An 18,041-nucleotide genomic window follows, 5' to 3' on the forward strand; every position below is an offset into this window, starting at 1 on the left:
TCCTCCTACTTGAACTTCCTCCTTCAAGGCAGTACCCCTTTGAAACAGTTCTAGCAAACTCATCTTTGAAAACTGAAATCTAGTCAAACTGAACCACATGATGAGAGATCATTTTGTATCTGTCCCTCTCCTTCTGACTGACTTCACTCAACATGGTATCTCCTAGTTCCTTCCATGTTGCTGCTAATTGAATGATTTTGTTCTTTCTTAGACCTGCATTGTATTTCATTGTACCTACACACATACACACATATATATGCATATATATCAGGATATTGGTTTTTAAATTGCTCTTCACACTAAGATGTGAGTTCCTTTAGAAACAATGGTGAATGGTCAAGGGTTTGCTGAAAGAATGGCTCATCTTTGTAACCCCGGTATTTCTAGGGTAGCAGTTTTGCCAAGTTGGTGCTCAATACAAGTTTGTTTTCTGGATGAATGAGTAAATGAGTTTCCTACATTATAGAAAACAAGACCCCATTTAAATTGTGCTTAAATGAAACATTGTTTGTTTCTTTTTCTTCTGGTCATAAAAAAGGTTCACCTAGTATACTGTAGCTCCTGGGGATGTCAGTAAGCTGCCAGATAACATTACTGAATTTATTATGGGATTAATGAAAGATTATACCAAGATTATCCTAGTGAGTAAAATCCTTCAGGGAGCTTCAATTTAATCTGTAATACAACATTAGTTTTAAATGGACTAATAGCTCATTTTGTAGACTTTGCACAGTTGATAAATTTGCCAGAAGTTGCTTGTCCCCAGGCACCCTGAAATAGATGCAGATAGGAAGAAAGTCACCATGGCAAACAAGAAAATAGAATGCTGTGAGAACTTAAAACAGTTCCCATCTTCTTTGAGTCTCCTTTCTGTTTTTGGTGTATAAATCAAGTTTTATTTCAAGGATTTCCATGTTTTCCCCCTACTCAAGTCATCCATGGTATCATAAGCTACCAGTTTCCATTTGGCAGAGTCCCAGATTACTACTCCCTATAAGCACCTGTAATTTTGCCCTACTATTTCTTGAAACCCTCTCCTAAATTATTCTGTATTTGAGAAACATAACCTGTTTAGAACTTGTCCCTTACCTATGACCAATTTTTACAGCACAAAAGTTCCGAGGAAGAAGATCCATTTTAGTAAGCCATTCTAGTGGAGAAATAATGCTTGTTGCTCTAAATATCCAGAAGATTAAAAAAACTAAAAGATGACCAACCACAGCCTACATTTTATGCTGTGCCAATAACTGGGTAGTCACAACAACTTATTATAGCCACAAGGGACTTGTTATGGGCTGAATGCTTCTCTCCTTCTAATTCTACCATGCTGAAGTCCTAACCTCTTACATGATGATGTTCAGAATTGGAGTGTTTAGGAGATAATTAGTTCTTGAAGGCAGAGATATTATAAGGGAATCAATGCCCTGATAAAAGAGACTCCAGAGAACTTACTCACCTTTTCCATTATGTGAATACACATCAAGAAAATGACTGTTTAAAACCAGAAAATTCTGACCTTGGACTTACAAACTTCATAACTGAGAAATACATGTTGACTATTTAAGTTATGAGGTCTATAATATATTTGTTATAGCTGCCTTGCCTTAATTGACTAAAGTGGGACCTTTTTACAGCACATAATCCCTGACAATGATCACCATTTGATGTCATGGTTCTATGGGGTAGTCAGCTATTACTGCTAAGTAAGAAAAGATGCCTCTTTCACTTTGCTCTTCCATTTGCAACTATAAGATGCCTATTCTCTGCACTTCTTTCCTGAAAGGATCACAGTGAGTCTAACTGAAGTAGTGGGCTTCTTTTCAGAAAATTTATGGAATATGGGGACACTGGTGGAAGCAAGTTAACGTTGGTAAGGGGGTTGGTGTTGAAATATTATATGTGTAAAACTCAATTATCAATAACTTTATATATTACAGTTCTTTAATTACTTTTTTTAATTTTTAAGAAAATTATATCTAGCTCCATTTGGCCCCAGAGAAATAATGAACTTTCAGTTCACACAGGGGTTTTTTTTTTTTTGCTTTTTGGGTCACACCATGCGATGCACATGGGTTACTCCTGGCTCTACACTCAGGAATCACTCCTGGCAGTGCTCAGGGGACCATATGGGATTCTGGGAATCGAACCTGGGTCGGCCGCGTGCAAGACAAATGCCCTACCCGCTGTACTATCACTCCAGCCCCAGTTCACAGTTTTGCACTAGACATGAATTTAGAATCTGGCTCTAGTAAAAATTAACTCCGTGATTTTCATTAAACTACATCTGCTCACCGACCTTTAGTTTCCTCATCTGTCAAAATTGAATGACAATAGTGTTTCCCTAAAGGAATTGTGAGGAATATATTAGCCAAACCCCTCGGTAAAATATTGAGTTCAATCCCTCACACACAACAAAAGATTAGAAAATATTATCACTATATTTTTAATGATAACATTTCATGTCTAGTTAAGCCCCACTAATTCTGAATAAGGTGGTAGTGGGGGGGGGCGTTAAGAGCGATGCCTATCAAAATGCTATGAAGTCATATTTATATAGGACTTTCTATATGCTTTCTTCCAAGTACTTTATGTACATTAACTTAATTACCTAATGCAATTGTTGTTCCCATGTTTTAGAAACAAAGGAGTTAATCAACTTATCCATGGATCACACGATTTGTTAGTGGCTAAGTTTTTGGAAGAGGTCTGACCAAAAACTGGAGGACCAAAACTGGAGGTCAGACTCTTTCGTCAAGACCCTGAACGACCAGTTTGAGACTCTTCGTGTTCCTAGAATGAACAGACGCCATTGGGCTACACTAGCATGCAACAGGGACAAATGGAGATGTTACAGGCACCCGCTCGGGCAAATCGATAATTAATGGGAAGTCAAGTGATCAAGGTTTTGGAAATGATCCCAGGCCATGGCTTCAGTACCTGCACTTGCAACTCCACAGCCAAACCGTACATAGCAACTATAGAATATGTGAAAAAATGCAGTTTTAGTCCCTTAAATTTGGGGTGGTAACCCTTCCAAACACCTCCTATATTTTCCTTAATAAATGGTCACTAATTAACTGATATTAGCATACTATTCAAGTAAAATAATTGTAGGCAAACTGCCACCACTGAAAGTAAAATGTGGCAAGAAATGTATTTGCCTTACTGATAAGAAGGGAATTAGTCTTCTAATGTAATTCAATATGACTAGACTTACCAACCATTCTTTCCATCAATGACAAACTAACTCATTACACACAAATTAATTATTTTATGATAAATCACTATTATCGCACCATTGACTAATATTTTTGTCACTAATGTATTTTCAAGGTTCCTTGAGTTCCTTTCACTCACTTCCAACTAATATTCACCAATGTGTTCAACTAATTCAGTGGAGAAATCAAAGTGGTTTCATTTTCATGCAAATAGCACTTATAACATAGCAGAGGGTATTTCACCTTTACACACAATTCTCATTCCATCCCAATTTTCAGATTCTATTATTATCTCCGGCTGAGACTCACGCACGACTGAAGACCCACAGAACAAGATAAGCGGAACTCTCTGAGACCTTGGACTCCAGGCTCAACGAACCAAGGAAAGGAGATTCTCTGCTTGTTCTCACCAACCACAGGTGACAAAGGGATTCTAATCACGAGCCCCACCCTACCCTGCCATGTCTCCTTCCACCAACCACCCAGGGATCAGATTGTGCACAGAAGACTCACCCTACCCCTACTGGGACCAGATAAATACCCCACTGGCAGACACTACCGAGACTACCTCCACTACCCAGCCGCCACCACACTCCAGGACGCTTTCCGGACCCTCGAGGCCCCAAAGCGGTCACGCGACACATCATAAAACACTAAATACCCATCTTCCGGAATTGTCGTACCATATTTGATAGGGTTCAAATATGGTGACACCTACGAGGGCAATTAGAGGTCGCCCCAAAAGCCTCTATCCCTCTCGGAAAGACTGGCAAGCTACCAAGAGTATCCTGCCTGCACGGAAGAGCCTGGCAAGCTATCTGTTGTGTATTCGATATGCCAAAACCAGTAACTACAACTGTTCTCATACACCTGACCCTGAAGGCTTCACCAACATGGCAGCACTGAGAAGGATGAGAAAGGAGAGGCCGATAAAATCTCAAGGCTGAACTAGGCTGCCACAACGAAGCAAGACAAAAATGATTGTCTGTACTTTAAATGCACATATGCTAGCATCAGATGCATCCATCGAGGACCTGATGGTACAAGCGTGAATGATCAAGTACGAGATCATTGCTCTGACCGAGACAAGAAGGCACGAATCTCACCATGCCGTTTTCGACACTGGAGAAGAATTTTTCCTCGGAACATGTGATAAAAAGAGGTGTTGGAGGTGTCGGTGTCCTTGTCAACACAAACTTGGCCAAGAGCATTGATTCATTCGAATGCCTAACAACCCGAATCGGACGTTTACATTTCAATAGATGTGGCTCACTCCCAGCAGTTTCTATCTTCGTTGTCTACGCGCCAACATCTCATTATGATGAAAGAGAAATCGAGAAGTTCTACATGAAGCTGGAGAAGTTCTATAAAGAAGACCACACCTTCTACAAGATCATTGTGGGTGATTTTAATGCCAAGATAGGACCGAGAAGATCAGCTGAAGAACTTCACATCAGGACCGGGACCCATGGCCTAGAATGAAACGAACAGGGTGAGAGACTATTTGAGTTCATCATGTCGACCAAGACCAATCATGGTAATTCACAGTTCCAGAAGGGAGAATCTAAACATTGGACATGGGAGTCTCCCGGTGGACGATTCCACAACGAAATAGACCACATCATATTCAATCGAAGTTTTTGCCTGACCAATGTCGCTGTTGTCCCAAAATTCTGAACAGGATCGGACTACCGTCTCCTTCGTGCAAAATTCTACTTCACACAGCAGGGAGAAAGGGCTGCAAAGTTTAAAAGGAGAACTCCCAGAACGACAACCAACTGGGAGCTCTTTGGCACTATTGCGGCAACATGGGAAGATGCCATTGTTGACAACATTGATGAGGAATACGATCGACTGGTTCAGCACCACCATGATTGTGCGAGGAACGCCAAGAGAGAGATAGACAAAAAAAAAAGCCTGTCTTCAAAAACTCTTGAGCTTATTCACCAACGTGGTTTGGCGCATGCCTCAGGCAACCGCAAGCTAAAATCCGAGCTCGCAAAGCAGTGCAGAGATGCAATCAAGGAAGACCTCAAAGAGAGAAGAACAGAAGTGCTGGTAGATGCGGCAGAAGCCAGGAAAAGTATTCGTAACGCCCGCCTGTCCTTCACCAACTACAAGACCAAGATGACTACCCTCCGACGTCCTGATGGATCCATTACACCCTCCAGAATGGCAATGGAGAAGATTATCCATGACTTCTACTCAAATCTCTTCGATAGCCATGTCCACTTGCCAACATACCAAATTCCACAGGATGGATATGTCGTTCCCAACATTCTCCCTTCCGAAATCCGACACGCCATTTCGTCCGTAAAGAAACGAACAGCACCCGGCCCAGACAAGGTCAGACCTGAACACCTGAAGAACCTGCCGTCAGTATTCATCAATACACTGGCTCAGCTCTTCACACGCTACCTGTCTGAATGCAAGGTCCGTCCCAGTGGAAAACCAGCAGGACCGTACTACTGTTCAAGAAGGGAGACATCCATGACATTGGCAACTATCGCCCGATCTGCCTATTGTCTGTCATCTACAAGTTGTTCACTCGAGTCATCCTAAATAGGATTGGCAGAACGCTAGATGAAGGACAACCATGCGAGCAAGCTGGGTTCCGCAAAGGATTCAGCACCATCGACCATATCCACACGATAACCAAGCTCACTGAGGTTTCTCGGGAGTTCATGATGCCGCTCTGTTTAACGTTCATTGATTTAAAGAAGGCCTTTGATTCTGTTGAGATGGAAGTGGTCATTGAAGCCCTAGCCAATCAGGGCATTCAAGCCCAATACATCAGGATCCTCCATGAGCCATATTGCAGATTCACTACCAGGATCTCACCATTCTACAAAGAAGTGATCGTTGATGTCAAGAGAGGGGTTCAGCAGGGTGATACCATTTCACCGAAACTCTTCAGTGCCACTCTCGAGAACGTCATGCGACGACTGGAATGGGAAGGAATGGGAGTGAAGATAGATGGTCGGCAACTACACCACCTCCGCTTTGCTGATGACATTGTTTTAATAACACCAAACATCAGCCAAGCGGCACAAATGCTGGCCGACTTTGACCGTGAGTGTGGAAAGGTAGGACTACAGCTGAATCTTACGAAGACAATGTTTATGAGAAACAGCCTCGTTCCTGACGCCCCATTCACTCTCAACGGAACGACCATCTCCGAATGCAACAGCTATGTGTACCTAGGTCGAGAGTCAACATGACAAATGACCTGGCACCCGAGCTGAGCTGAGGAAGAGAGCGGCTTGGAACGCCTTCAAGAACGTTGAAGAAATAGCTAAGAGGACGAAGAACCTCCGGCTCCAGGCACATCTCTTTGATTCCACTGTTCTTCCTGCATTAACATATGCCTCAGAGACCTGGGCCCTATGCAAACAGGATGAGAATGCTATTCAGGTCTCCCAAAGAGCAATTGGAAGAGCTATGCTTGGAATATCACGTTTCACTCAAATGAGAGAAAGAATCCGGAGTTCCGACATCCGTCGACGATCAAGAATCAGGGACGCTGTCTCATTTGCCAAGGTGTCAAAAATCAGATGGGCTGGTCACGTAATGAGATTTAAAGACGACCGCTGGACTAGAGCTGTTACCGACTGGATTCCACGGGATGTCAAAAGACCGCGTGGCCGCCCACCTACCAGATGGTCAGACTTCTACATCAAGATCATGAATGATCAGTTTGAGGCTCTTCATTTTCCCAGAGCGAACAGATGCCATTGGGCTACACTAGCACGCGACAGGGACAAATGGAGACGTTACTGGCGCCCACTCGAGCAAATCGACGACTAACGGGAAGTTAAGTGATTAAGTGATTAAGTGATTATCATCTCATTTTACAGATTTTTAAAGAACTTTTTGAAAAGTTGTTACTCACATGAAACCACAGAGATGATGGCAAAGGGGGATCCCAGGTCCCAGTTTTGTGTTTTAGAGCACCTTGTTCTGGTTCTTCTCTGAATATGTCTCTTTCACAAGGCAAGGAATTTGTAGGTAAAGGCAAAATTCCTCCCAGACAGCAGCTTTCCTCAAGTCTGCTTCTAGGGCAAACACAGTTTTTCTGCCCAAATATTCCTTATTTGTGTTGTAAAGCTAAGGGATTCTTTTCATTGTGTCCATCCTTTCAAAGTCAAGCTTCGTTGGCAAATATTCAGACTCCTGAATTCTGAGCAGAGATCAGAGAGCAGCATTTTGTGGGGGTCTTTTGATGAATTTTGTATGTATAGTCTGATTTGTCTACTTACATGTTCATGAAATTCCTATGAATAAGGGATAGAACCCAGAGTAGAAAGAGAAGAGTGACAGCCTAGAAGTCACAGAATTGGCTCTTTTCTTGGGGTTATGTTTCATTCCAGAATTTCAAGGAGTAAACAAATATAAGTCCCAACTGGCAACTCAGATTGTTATAAAGTATACTTGTCAAGTAAGAAAATAGAACATATAGTATTGGAAAGTTTTCTAATATGTACCAGTTAACTCTTGTTCCCAGACTCACAAATTTTCAGGGCTGGCTAGTATCTAAATATACTAGATGTATTTGTACTCTCATTTTAAGATCTCTTCAGATACCCCTCCTTCCAGGAATTCCCCCCCAAGGGCATGTAATAGAACTGTTTCACCTGGCTCCTCTCATGTCAAACTTCCCCCAGTCTGGGTAGTCTTCCCCATCTCTCTTCCCCATGATCTTGTAAATAATGTAGTAACACTCTAGTGTCCAAAAACCATACCTGCGGATATATGTTGAATGAAGAAGGAGGAAATTGATGCAAAATTCCATGAAAAGAAAAGAAAGAATGTGAAGTATTCTCCTTTTTCTTTTTTGCTGATATTGCCTCTGTTTTATTCCTGAAGGTTTTCTTTCTCAGGGTCTTTTGTCCATATAACCTCTTGAGTTAAATTCACTCACTCTTTGAACACTCTTCAAAAAATAACAGGAAAATTTCTATCATTGAAAATAAATTGGGTACTAGAAATAGGGCTCAAAGAATTCAAGCACATGTCTGACAGGAAACACCAAGTTGAAGCTTTGGTACTATATGGCCACCCAAACACTTCTTGGTATGGAACTATTCTTGACATAAGCAATTCAAATATTTATATATGAAGTAAATATTCACACAAATACTATGTGAAGTATTCTAGATGTATGAAAAGTCCTTAACCTAGAGACAGAAAAACTGACAATAGATCCCTTTCTTCCTTTCTTCCTTTCTTTCTTTTCTTCTTAAAAAGTAGAGAGTTGTATTATGGACTTCCAAGTGCCCTTCTCCAAACACAGTCCTGATTAAATCATAGTCAATCTTTTTTTCATCTATAGCCGCGGGTACTGCTCCCCAATCTTACATTATTTTGGAGTAAGTCTCAAACACACAATTTCAATTGTAAAGATTTCAACATGAAAAGCAAGAGTGTGTTTATCAAGAATGTGGCATTATCATACCCAACCGAGCAACAACTGGAAACTGACACAACTTAAACAGAAATAATTTTGGCTACTGCAGACGCTGGATGGAGGGGGAATTATGAATAATGATAGCCTGAGTGTGAGAAGAGAAAGCAGTCTTTCCTTCCCATGTGATCTTCAGTGGTAACGAGCTGGGCCAGCATGTGGCCCATGGCCCAGGCATCTCACTAAGCTGGCCATCTTTCTCCACTCTTTGCAAACTCCATAGTTAGTGATTTTAGACACCTTTGTGCGCATCCATGCTTACTTGTCTTAATTCTGTCAAAGCCTTCTCCCTCTCCCCTGGAGCTGTCTGGGAATTCTGGTTCATTGTTGCTGGCAGTTTTTTACTTCCTTTGTGCTTAACTTGTTGAAATACGAAAGGGGTTGGACAGTGTCAGACAATATGGCCCCCGTCACGCCACATTTTACATTGAAATTATCTTTAAGGGCTTTGCTCCTTGACACAGATGGTCTCCATATCCTAGGAGATGGTCTTTTGGCACGAAAATGAAAAAGCTATGCACTTCCCCCATCCCCCATGAATCAAAAAACTTGTGAGTTATTTTGACTCAAGTCAAATGGACATTTATTGTCCTATAGCGTCTTCTTTTCTTCCCGAACAAAACATTTTTACCCTGCTTCTTAACCATATATATGTATATACATATATATAAGTTTACACTTAAACAGATTGTATCCTATATCTATTAAGTCTCCTCCCTTATTTTTCTAAGTCAGAAAATGGTCTTCACCTCTAATACTGTCACACACAATGTGACTAGCCTAAGACCACTCTTGGTTTCATATTAAGAAAGCCTGTGCTTAATTCTCCTGCCTGTTATCTAGTTCATACTTTCACAGTCTGCATCTAATTGTTCTATTCTTTTCTGATTTTGCTCTGTGATTGCCACTTCTTAGGAGACTCACTTTTTATTTTCTTTAAATGAGCTCTTTTGACTTCTTCAGTAATTAAGGCTTCTCTTATAGTAAGAGAAGTAAGCAAATCCATAATCATCATTTCAGTTTATTTCCCTGTTTGTTTTATACTTCACTCTCTGTGGTTTAGACAGCACGTTATTGAACTCATTCTAGGCCTATGTGTTTGGTTCCCACTTACTCTGAATTCTATGGATTTGCATGCATTCATTTATTTTGGTTTTGGTATTATACTCAGCAGTGCTCAGAGATCACTTTTGACAGTGATCAGAGGATCATATGTGGTGCTGGGGATCTAATCCTGGTCAGCCACATGCAATGTGAACAACTGGACTGTTGCACTATATCTTTAGCCCTTTCCATGGATTTTAAACTCATCTGATCAACTTCATTTGCTCCACTTAATTCTCCTAGAAAATATTCCTTTCCATTTCATTGATGTATTCCATACTTCTCCTATATAGTACACATACAACTGTAATGTTTCTGACACTACAAATTTAGATATTTACTGACACCCCATTCTTTCTTAATACCAAACTCCAGGAAGTTTGAGGTAGTAGCATCTGGTTCATAGCAAATTGTCAATAAATATTTGTTTAAAAGGAGATAGAGGGCCTAAAGAGACAGTCCAGCAGAGAGAGCACTTGCCTTGTGCATGGCCAAACCTGGTTTGATACCAGACATACCATATGATCTCCCAACCACTAGTTGGAGTAACTCCTGAGTATGGGGCCAGGAGTAACCCCCAAGCATCAAGGCATGGGGCCCCAAAATCAAAGAAATAAAAAGAAATAGAGTAAATAAAATTATTGAATCAAGTTCTTCTGGCATTTCTTCTACTATAAATAACCTCATGCTTCTACTTTTAATAACCTCATATTACTCCCTTTTAGGTTTCTGTTGGGGCCACAATCAACTGTGCTTAGGGCTTACTCCTTTTCCTATACTCTGGGCTCACTCCTAGTTGTGCACAGAAACCATATGTGGTGATGAAAATCAAACTGGGTCCATTGTGTGCAAGAATTAGCTCTTGAGCACCACCAGGTATGCCCCCTCAAAGAAACCAAAATAAAAATAATAAAAATAAATTGTATTCATTAAAAAGAAGTAGCATTAAAATAGAAGAAAATCCAGGGAGTTAAATGAATCTAAAAGTAAACTATATTTGAATTTCCTTCTTGCTCCCTGTCTTATTTGGGATGTTAAACTGAACCTTACCAGATTAAAAGATTTTAAGAAAGGGGACAGATAGATGGATCAATAGCAGGAAGCCTACGTTTGATCCGTTTGATCACTGGAACCAGGTCCCCAACCATGGCCAGGAAAATTCTCTGTGTACTAAATCAAGAGGAACTACTTAGTAACACTGAGTGTCCCCCAAAAATAGTGTCTAGAATAAAGATATTTCTTAAAATCACTTAAAGAAAAACTACAGTAAAGGAGAAAATTTAATGGGCTGAAGTGAATGTTTTGCATTCACCATCACTGAATGGTCCACTGAACACCTAGCCTAGATTGCCACTAATCATGGTTGTGTGTGACCCAAAAAGCAAAACTAGAAGAAGGACATCTAACAACCCCAAAGAAAAAGAGCCAAAGTATTCTGAAGTGATTTGCAGAAAATAAATGTCTGGCGAGTAAGTCCATAAGACAATATTATCTTAGATTACTATGGGAATGAAAATTAAAGCCACAAAAGACACATTACTACACAGGGTCCATCTCATTGACAATAATATTAGTTATGCAATTCAATATTTGACAATGAGATAGAGCAAGAGACCTTTTCTATTTCTTCTTTTATTATTTATTGTTTGTTTGGGGGCCATATCCATCAATGCTCAGTGCTTACTCTGCCTCTGTGCTCAGGGATCACTCCTGGTGGGTTTGGAGGACCTTATCTGGTATCGGGATGAAACTTGAGTTGTCCATGTGCAAGAAATTGCCTGACCAACTGTACTATCTCTCTGAGTCCATTATACATCTTTTCAGACATTACAAATGAGACAGTAAATATGAAGACTTTTAACAAAAGCTAGTAACAGGTGTTCATACACAATCAATCTCACTTTTTTCAATTTTTTTAATTTATTTAATCACCGTGACATAGACCATTATGGAGATGTTCATGATTGGGTTTCAGTCACACAGTATTCTAACAACCATCCCTCTACCAGTGTACATTTCCCAACACCAATGTCCCCAGTTTTCCTCCCATCATCCTCCATTCCCCCTACCCTCTCACAGACCCATAGCCCACAGTCTACTTCTATGGCAGGTACCTCTCTCTCTCCTCTCTCTCTCCTCTCTCTAGCTCTCTCTCTTCCTCTCTCCCCTTCCCTCTTCCTCCTTTTGAGCATTGTGGTTTGTAGTACAGATACTGAAAGGTTATCATGTATATTCCTTTACTTACTTTCAACACTCTAATATTATCCAGCATGATCATTTCCAACTATTAAGTACTTTTGAATAACTTGGAGATAAAAGTATTAATGGCTCAATTTGCAGTGAAGGCCATGACTTTACTGAACATGAGAACCAAACTTAACAAATTGATATTACTGAAGAAATAATTGTAATTAAAACAATGATTAAAGCTATTGGTTTTCTCTTAGGCTTTCAGAAATGAAAAGAATTTCTAGTGCTCCAGGTGGAATTCATGAGCATTGTAACCGTGGACAGACATGCTGGTAACTTGTAAACTGGACAATATGAGAATCCAAGCAAAAAGTAATATTTTATTTATCTGAAAAAAAGTGATCCAGAAACTCTTTTTGTTTTAATTTTTATTAGTGAAACACCATGAGGTACAGTTGTAGACTTGAAATTCTATCTCACTTGTTGATATGTATAAGAAGAATATACAACGGTGTCCACTTTAAGATTGTCACAGCAAAGCACTGAAGACATGAAAACACAAAATGGGAGACAAAATATTCAAGAAGGGAATGGCCAAAATTATGTGCTACAACACAGTTGCACCTCAAAAACTTAACTTTTGCCCAAAACTCAGTTGCAACAGAGGTGTATAATTATAAATACACCTCTATACTTAAAACATGGAAAACAGACTAAATATAACCTGAAGATTTGTACAGATATGTTGTAAAAATATAAAAACTCCAGTAAAATTAGACTTGTTTGAAATGACAAACCATTCTAGAAAATGGTTATCTCTCTGGAGTCATAAGAAGAGATAAATACGATCATGGAAAAGTACACAGGGAAGAAGGTAAATTCAACCATCCATCTCCTGTTTTAATTCTTCAAGAGGGTGATGAGTATACTGCTGCAAATTAATTCTTATTACCTATGTTCTTAATATGCTCTAAAATGCTTGCCATATCATACTTCTTTGAAGTTTAAATGAGGTAATGAATTTAAAATATTTGGCACAATCTTGAACACCTACCAATTACACTATAAATGTTAACTCCAGGTCACCCTAATACACAATACTCCTAACCCGACCCCTACCAGGGTCTTTAACTTAGAGTTGTATTTGTTAACATTTTTAAAAAGAGACACGAGCTTCTGAACACCTGAATCTGCTTTATGTATTCTTAGTTTACTCTAAAACTTCCTTCGTCTAAACTCTGAGGAAGATTTTTCCTTAAAGCTAATGAAACTAAGTATCTCAATTTTTAATTTGTCTGAATTTGACACCAGGGTAATGTTGGTCTCATAAAATGTATTTAGAAATGAGTCAATCATCGGTTGAAATTTTTTGCTTTGGAGTAGCACTGTAGCATTGTCCACCCATTGTTCATCGATTTTCTCTAGCGGGCACCAGTAACGTCTCCAGTGTGAGACTTGCTGATACTGTTTTTGGCATATCAAATACGCCATGGGTAGCTTGCCAGGCTCTGCCGTGCAGGCAGGATACTCTCGGTAGCTTTCTGAGCTTTCTGAGAGGGACAAAGGAATTGAATCCTGGTCAGACACATGCAAGGCAAACGCCCTACCCACTCTGCTATCACTCCAGCCCTGCTTTGGAGTAGTCTGTGGAAATTACTCTTAAGTTATTCTTTAATGATTAGGTTAAATTCATCAGATACAGAATGCTAGTTTGGAGGAGTATTTTTGTCATTATTTATTTTCCATAATTTTGAGCAATTGATTTGTATATTTTATTTCTTCTTTGGTTTTGGTTAGTTATATTCATCTAAATATTTCCATTTCTTCTGGGTTATAAAATTTATTAACATTTTATAATTTGCACTGTCACTTTTATAATTTTCAGAAATAATTTATTGGCTGAGATTATTCATAGTCGCCTTTTGTAATTGTTTGTATTTCTACGGTATACATTATGATGTCTCCTCTCTCACTTGGGAGCTTATTTATCAGGGTCTCTCTTCTTTTATTTGTAAGTAAAACTAAAGGTATATCAATATTTTTTTTCTTTTGGAAAACCAATTGCTAGTTTGATTGACCTGTAATTTTTTTCTCCTTCATTATCTTGCTTGAAAATCAAAATGGACTCTAAAATGATTCCAACTGTACACAGTCCTGTCCTCCCCATATGTCTGTGAAATGTTTTGGTTACCTCTTGCACTGTAGCAAAGTGTCTCAAAACTCACCCATTTAAATTGCTCACAATTTTTCAATTTAGTTTGGGTTCCTTTGGATAGTTCTTTCGTGGATCTCTTGTGTGTTCTTTAGTTTTCATTTAGCCAATTGCTGTTGGAGCAGCTAGGCACTAGGTTCGACTTACAAGTCAGCAGGTCTGGATCTCGCTTCCCCTTTATTTAGTCTCAGGGTTTCTCCCTCTGCTTATGGACTCTCCACATATACACTGTAGCAGGGTAACTGTACTTCTCACAGAATAATTCAAAGCCTCCAAGAGTAGAGGAAGAAAAGCAGCTAGAGCTTACGACCCCAAATTAGCACAGTGTTTAATGGATGTTATTGGATGAAACAAGTCCCAGTCCCAACTCCAGCCAAGACACAAAGAAAAGGAAATGTACACAGATGAGAACACTTGCCTAGTGCCTCTTATATCCAATAGGATATATCAAGTGAATTGCTGTGGACCCTCTATTCCTCATGGTTACTGAGGAAGAGAGACTGCAGGCAGTGCTAAACAGGGATTTCAACCATCACCTGCCACTCACATGCTCTCCCTTTTACCCCAGGTCAATTATAAACTCCTTTTTATTTAGAAATTCTCTTTCAATTCCACATACATATATTGCATGATTAGTGGGTATTAGGCATTATTCTGGGAACTCCAGAATGAATAGCAGTGGTTCGCATCTTTGAGGAGTTCATAGTGTAGACAACAAAGAAGAGAGGGAGGGGGGGTTAGACCCTATCTTCCCAGCTGACATGAGGTGACCTCACAAGCCAAATAAAAAGCTGGGAGACAGCCAGCCTAGATGAAGGCCACAATAGCCACTTGACCTAACAGGCTGGGCCCTTGGTCACAAAAGGGCATCTGATTAGTCTAACAAGGCATAATTTTTGTAAGGGCATGAAGCTGTAACTAGTTGGTGGCTTTGTTTATGGAAACATTATTTTAGGTTCTGAAACTATTTTGAAGCTAACTACCTTTGCCCTGTAGGACCTAGGACTGTTTGACTTGTTCATTATAGGTACCAAGCAAACTTATTTCTAAGTTAAATTGGGTTAAGCAGTAATTTCTGAAATGCTGTTTCACTGCATGTGATACTGAGAACACTACTGTAAATATAATAGCCAGTTAAGCACCAAGTACACATAAATACACACACATAGATATATAAAATAACTACAAGTTGTAGATGATTTTAGTTTGCTTCTAACCAATTGCATTTTTGAATACTTCAAGAAGCAAATAGGCACCACTTATACTCCACAGCTAATCACTTTTAATTCTTCCAGCAGTCATTTTGATAATATCAGACATAATGAAATCACTTATCAGTAATGTGGGTCTAATTCCCCCTATGCAAAAGAGGGTTTTAATTCAGGTTTGGAATCCCTGTCAGAGCACTCTGGGCTGCTATTTCAACAGGGTCATTATTGAAGGAAGTTTATTTTTATGATAATAAATTCTTATACAAATAGGTTCCACACAATAATGCAAAGCCCAGCAATCTTTCCCAACAGTTGTCATGAGGCATTATCATAATCCATTTCACACAAGCAAATAAGAAGCTAGTAATTTCTGAACGATATCAAGTATGTTGATGAGAGTTACAAAGTGACTCATTGATACCTGGTAAGTTGTCATTGCAAAAAACAAATCTATATTAAATCAAATATTATTACATTAGATATGGAAAAACTGAGGTCAAAATTGCTTTCCTTAACGTAACTAAAGATTAGAGTTTCTCTTTTTTAAAAGCATGCTCTTTCTTGATGGACTATGCAGCTTGTCTAGCGTCATTAAGGCCCTTTGTGCAATTTTAATCCAGAGTTTGAATACTCAGGAGTGTTACACTATTTTCACTCTTTAAAGTGACATGAGCTTGCTTAATGGAAGAAAGATGAACCCCTGAGAATCCTCAACTAAAAGCATTACTTACAGGAGAAATCAGTCTATTTGGGTTAGAGAAAATCAGCTGAAGAGAGGTGTTGAGTGGCCAGGAAATGGAAAAGAAGTTGAAGAAAGGAGAATGGGAAGGGAATGAGTCAAAGCCATCTCCAAGACCTTCACCATTCTTCTTCACAATGGGATCCTTTCTCTCTTCCAAGTTTCTCCTTTCACACACAGAGCCTGACAGCTGAAAATTGCAGGAAGAGTAGTGGTATCATTAATAGCAAAAGGAAAAAAGTGTTCAGACTGGCCCCCAAAATAGCCTGATACTGTCTTTCAGAATAGAACTTGGAAAATAAGGAGACCCATGGTAGGAAATATAGCTTTGTCTTAAAGTAGTTAAAGAGGGAAATGACCAAATTGCGATCTTAACTTTACTGTGAATGTGCATTTTTATTTATTCCATTTTCACACCTTGATACATATACATCCTTTCAAATGGATTCATGCTGTAGCAGTCACTACTCATGTTAGATTCCATGGCTGAAATTCATAGAAAACTCTCTTGTGTATATTAATGTTCTTGTTTTATTGTTTAACTCAACCAAACCTGTAAATCATTAGCTACTTGATATGCTTTGTTATGTGGATCACGAATTGATCAATAACTGGCAAATTTAATAAAAGGAGCTAATTTCTAAAGAAATGAACTTGTTGCCATGCCAACTATCGATCTTTCCTGATGGATGTTCTGCAGTCAACCACAAAAAGGGTTCAGTTAGGCAGACTCTGCTTCCTGTCCATAGGAAGTGTTGGGTCACCAACTTCAAATGAGAACATATAAATTACTTCAAGTTCAGAGTAGAGAATACAAGACCATATGTGTTCTCAGTATAATAATAAATAAATAAAGGCCCTCCCGTTGATCGTCGATTTGCTCGAGCGGGCCCAGTAACATCTCCATTGGAGACTTTGTTGTTACTGTGTCTGGCATATCAAATACTCTCGGTAGCTTGCCGGGCTCTCCGAGAGGGGCGGAGGAATCGAACTCGGGTCGGTCATGTTGGCTGCGTGTAAGGTGAACGCCCTACCCGCTGTGCTATCGCTCCAGCCCCTGTTCTCAGTATACTACCTCACAATTTCCTGGGGCACTCCTATATCACTTAGCAACCAAGTATCTTGTCACAAAATTAGTATAGATTACCACATTGCTAAAATGCAGCATTGCAATTTTTTTGCAATACTTAGCACGCTATAGACACTGAGAGAAAGAATGGCTTGTTTTTTCACTTTTTATGTTTATAAAGTATAAATGCAAAGAAAATTGTTCACCAAGTATTATTATGTTCTCATTTCCTATCACTTTCTAGTGTAAGAAAAATTAATAGTGTTTTTATTTTAAAAAAGATATCTGCAGGGCTGGAGAGGTAGCACAGCGGGTAGGGCATTTGCCTTGCACACGGCCAATCCGGGTTCGATCCCCAGCATCCCTGAGCACTGTCAGGAGTAACTCCTGAGTGCAGAGCCAGGAGTAACCCCTGTGCATCTTCAGGTGTGACCCAAAAAGCAAAAAAAAAAGATATCTGGGCCTGTACTGTGTTGTATAACAAAAAGGTTAGATTGGAGAAGTAGTAGGGAAAAGGAGAAAAAAGAGGAGTAGAGGGAACAGCAGGAAAGAGGAAGAGGAGGAGGAGGAGGAGGAAGAGGAGGAGGAGGAATAAAAGAACTCTGGACTTTTTGCAATTCCAACACCTATCCTTCCAACCAGTGTACATTTTCCAGCACCAGTGCCTCCAGTTTTTCTCCCATCAGCCCCACCCAGCTTGCCTCTAAGGCAAGCACTTTTCTTCTCTCTCTCTCTCTCTCTCTCTCTCTCTCATTCTCTCTCTCTCCTCTCTTTTAGACATTGTGCTTTGTAATGCAGATACTGAAAGATTGCTTTGTATATCCCTTTACCTAC

The sequence above is a fragment of the Sorex fumeus genome, unplaced genomic scaffold (genome assembly GCF_029834395.1).
Source record: "Sorex fumeus unplaced genomic scaffold, SorFum_2.1 ptg000075l, whole genome shotgun sequence".
NCBI classification, from domain to species: domain Eukaryota; kingdom Metazoa; phylum Chordata; class Mammalia; order Eulipotyphla; family Soricidae; genus Sorex; species Sorex fumeus.